Here is a 4,574-nt window from a genome sequence, read left to right as displayed (position 1 = left end):
AGAAGTGTAACGCTCAACTCTTTAGCACCCACTGACTGAACTGTTGCCTATCAGAGAGCAGGACCCTGAGAGATGGGACTTGGTGCAGGACAGTCTGATTACTGGGGCAAGAAGGCATGGTGCTATGAATGCAGGAGAAATCTACTTGCTCTGGGAACCTGCTTAGATGCTGGAGGTGGAATAGGAAAATGAATTCTTTCTATCTTGGGCACTCTCTTGTGAATGCAACATATACAGTCTCTAACATGCCCGACAGTTCTCAGACATTACACCATTCTGTATGAAGCACTACTATGGAATTCACTTGGGTCTTTGAGGAAAGGAGTGAATTGAATCCACTGAGTGAAAGACAGCACAAGTTCTTGATTGTTCTCAAGTAAATGCCAAAACTGTAAAGTTGAAGTTCAGCATCTCCATAGGTCCATCTAGTTTATATGAAGACAGTACACACACACACACACACACACACACACACACACACACACACACACCACCCCTTCACTTATATTCATCGTTTGAGAACTTGTCAACATGAGGGGTGAGAAGTCTCAGTCATCTATCATCTGTATGCTAGGGGGTTGCTATCAGGTCATTGGGTAAAGGACTGTTTTGGGAACAAGATAACCCTTCCTGTTACCAGGAAATTACCCTCAGGTATTTCATGTTGCTCTGCAGAAACAGTCAACCCTTGGCTTATAAAGACTGGCGTGAGCTTTTCCTTAAGATTGGGATGCAGGACCAGGAATAACCATATCAATCTTTAACCTTGTGGAGGGAGGCATGTGTCATGGGGAGAGTGCCGATGGAAGGTGAGTCTGGGCAGGGAACAAGCTTTTGCTTCTAAGAGAGGCAAGTGCAGGCATTGGCTTCTGGTGTGACTCTCAGGACCAGTCACCTCTTTGGGGTCTGTTCATGTTGATGGTGCTTAATGAAGGGAAGATTTCATGAAGAAAAGGGACTGGAGAAATGGGGAGTCCAGAGGAAGCTTGGGAACTAAAGGAGGAAGGGATCTTGGAGGTGGTTGGGGATGAAGTAGACAGTGGAATTTTTTTTTTTTATCAACTACATTTACAAGTTAGAGTAATCTGAGCAACTAAGAAGATGTCTGCTGCTCAGCCACTCAGAGAGTCTGCTATGGGCACATTGAGGTGGAAACCAGGCAGGTGGCTTTAAGCGCCCAACATAGATTCTAATGTGCATCTGGTGTCAAACATTCTGCACCAGAGCAGAATGAGGAGCCCAGTCTTAATAGTCAGGCTGGGAATCAGGTGGTTAGTCTTGCATGAGTTTGTGAAGGAGTGGAAGGAAAAACCATGTCAAAGCAAGGGTTGGAAGACTGTTTCTGTCCAGACAGCGGAGCCTGTGCTGGTTTGCGTGGCTGTACAGCTTACACCTAGCTGGTAGATTCTGACCTTATTTTGGGTTGAAAATCTGGCTAGGGTAGAAGTATTTGGGACTAGGGAGAAGAAATTCCCTCTTTTTTTTGTGGCTTCAAAGAGGAATTGTTTACTGTGCTCTGTGGGGGGTGGGTGGGATGGGGCCCAACAAGACAAATTTGGAGCTGATGTTTGAAAGATGGAAGAAGATTTTCTGATATATAATAAATACAGGTTCCATAAATAAATAAATAAATAAATAAGGGAGTATACTAATAAATAAACAAACAAGAGAACAACATACACCACTTTTGCCTGGTTGGGGAAGTTCTGCTCTCATTTTACTGATCCTGGCATATAAATGCTGCTCTTGGTCATCTTGAAGTCACCAAGTCTGTCCATGGTAGCGCAAATAGTTGCCTTCCAAAGACCTTAGAGACACCTCAGGTGATGATTGACATTGGCTATCCACATAGAGAAGAGAGAGGAGAAGGGGAGATATATATTCTCACACCCAAAAATGTGGGGTTGGGTGGCAGGCTTGGGAGCCAGGGCTGGGCTGTGTGTGGGGTCTCTTCAGTCCAGGATGACCAGCCTTGTCCTTGGGAGGCTTCATGTGGAGGGAGGGGATGAGCAGGAGGTCTAGGTGAACTCAATCTTTCCACACACAAAAGGTGCAGCAGGCACAACTTCCAGGTCAATGAAGCTCCCCCATGAGCCAACCAGCTGGCCTGGTTGGACACACGTGCTGGGGATAGGAGGTACTGATCACAGGATAGGAGGGTAGTGAAGAGACTGGCAAGATGGCACTCTTGTTAAATAGGGAGTCAGCTGTCCAGGGCATCAGCTTCTGGAGCCACCAGCCAATGCTCATTTTCCTCCTTCTCAGCGTCTTGCCATGTGGTTCTGCTTGCTGGGTGGGCTTGCCTTGTCCTACTAGGAGACCTGCATGTGGACAGGGAAACATGCAAACATTAACCAAGCAGCCAAGAAAACACTGTGCCTTAAAAGCAGATGTTCATAATGCAGGCTTTGTGAGTAGATTTTCAAAGGGATAATAGCTTAAAGTTTGTGCAAAGTTTTGAGTCGCTTCATGTACATTCTTCTATAAAGGATGCCGGTAACTTTCATCCAGTCTTAAAAGTTTAAAAACTAAAAACAATATAAAGGGATTGCAAGTTATTTATGTGTTCAGCCCATTAGGGAAGCACAAAAGGATCTACAGAAATGGATGGGAACTTATACACTGCTCCTTAGTATTTCAGGCACAGAAGTTTGCAGAAACCAGGCTCATTGGACGCATCAGAGCTCTTTGGTATAGCCAGGATTTCTCTCATTGACTCATGCCCACCTTGCCTCCTTCTTGACTATGTGTTTATAGTATTCAATCATATTTTCTTTAGCAGCTCTTTTTTTTGGGGGGGGGGCACTTGTGCATACTGCTTTATGTAACAGCTGAAGTCCTAAAGAAGTGGATGAACCCAATTTTAAAAATAAAACAAACACCATTTTTGAATGCATGAAGGAAGTTGTTCTGAGATAAAGCCAAATTATGGGAACCCTTTTCTTTCCTGGACTTTTGTTTGGTGTGTGTGTGTGCATGTGTGTGTATGAGTGCATATGTCTACATGTGTAGGTATACATGTATGTGCACATAAGTGTGAAGGCTGGAGGTCTATATCGGGTGTCTTTCTCAGTAGTTCTACACCTTATTTTTTGAGACAGGATCTCTCTCAGCCTGGAGCTCACTAGTCTAACTAAACTGTCTAGCTAGTAAGCTAGTGAGTGATCTTCCTCTCTGTCAGCCTCCTCCATCACTGGGATATAGATGCGTGCTGTCATGCCTGGTTTTTAGGTGGATATTTGGTAGCTGATCTCAAGTTCTTATGCTTGTGCCGCAAGCACTTTCCCCAGTGAGCCATCTCTCCAGCCCCCTGTCTAGATTCTGTGATGCTGGACCTGTTTACAGTATTACCATGGCACGTATGTTTTTGTGATTCCACATTAAGTAACATAATTTTGCCTTTTTTTTTTTTTTTTTTTTTTTTTTTTGGTTTTTCGAGACAGGGTTTCTCTGTATAGCCCTGGCTGTCCTGGAACTCACTTTGTAGACCAGGCTGGCCTTGAACTCAGAAATCCACCTGCCTCTGCCTCCCAAGTGCTGGGATTAAAGGCGTGTGCCACCATGCCCGGCTCTCCTTTTTTGATTATATATATGGCTTCAGTTTTAGGAAGAAAAATCCAAAATATTTATGTAGATGGTTAAATAAACCTGTCATGATGCTCTGAAATTAGAAGATAAACCCATTACATATATGAGCAGGGGCTGGTCTAAAATGTGTTTTAGAAAATGTTCCTCTGTGTATCCCGTTCACCAGAATAGCAGCTATGCCATTCTGTAGATGCTAGTTCCCATTTCTGCAGGGCTGTGATTAGTCAGAATGGGTCAGAGGTACTGAGTGTGCCACACTCTGCCAGCCCTTGATACCTGGCATTGGACAGAAGGACAAACATGGCAAGATAGGGGAGGAGGTTGGGTACAAGGTAAGCACATGTGAGCAGAGGCCTGTGCAGAACTCATAGTGGACTTGATGTTCACAGAGCACACCACACAGATGCTCATGTGCAAAAGTCACATCACCAAGAAGACTGCCTTAACAATCATGTCTTTTATTATTTATCCTTGATATTAGTCCTTATACCATTAGTATATCTATTCCATTATATGTATTATACCATAGTGATGCTTCGGGTAGCATAAATTTTTATATAGAAAACATTTTAACTGTGTGGTTGACCTTTGTCCCTTAGTTTTCTTAAGGCAAGGCACAAGCAGCTCATAGCTCTCTGTGGTGTGCTCTCATAAGCTTAAACACTTTGTGGGGTGCATATGGCCTGAGAAGGGGCCTCTTCTTTGCATCACACAGAAATAAGTGAAGATTAATATATTTCAAAACCAGGCCTCAGAAGCTCAGCTTCCCTGGTCCCATGTTAGCCTGTGTCAATAAACATTATGTTTGGTATGAAGAGGGCTGGGTGGAAATACCGTCTTTACTAAAGGCAAAAACATAAGATCATTTTTTTTTCTGCAGAAAGTTTATAATTAAACCAATTTAAAGCTGTTTATTTTATTAATAAAAAGTGCCCTGTTTCTCTTCTCATGAAAGTGCTCAAGGAAGAAATTCTTTGATTTTGTTA

At 43.3% G+C, this 4,574-nt stretch overlaps 1 protein-coding gene across 1 annotated transcript in view; it reads right to left on the bottom strand.

Moving 5' to 3' along the window:
* Positions 1–1,685: 1,685 nt before the first annotated feature.
* Positions 1,686–4,574, bottom strand: part of Fam78b (family with sequence similarity 78 member B) — an 87,346-nt gene continuing 84,457 nt past the window's right edge. Inside the window, exon 3 of the mRNA XM_021174771.2 lies at positions 1,686–2,321. The gene's annotated coding sequence lies outside the window, so the exon portion shown is untranslated. The remainder of the gene's footprint in view (positions 2,322–4,574) is intronic.

The sequence above is a fragment of the Mus caroli genome, unplaced genomic scaffold, assembly GCF_978045245.1.
Source record: "Mus caroli unplaced genomic scaffold, Mus_caroli_1 scaffold_1, whole genome shotgun sequence".
NCBI classification, from domain to species: Eukaryota; Metazoa; Chordata; class Mammalia; order Rodentia; family Muridae; genus Mus; species Mus caroli.
The sequence above is the reverse complement of the archived record's forward strand: the minus strand, read 5'-3'. Positions and strand labels throughout refer to the sequence as shown.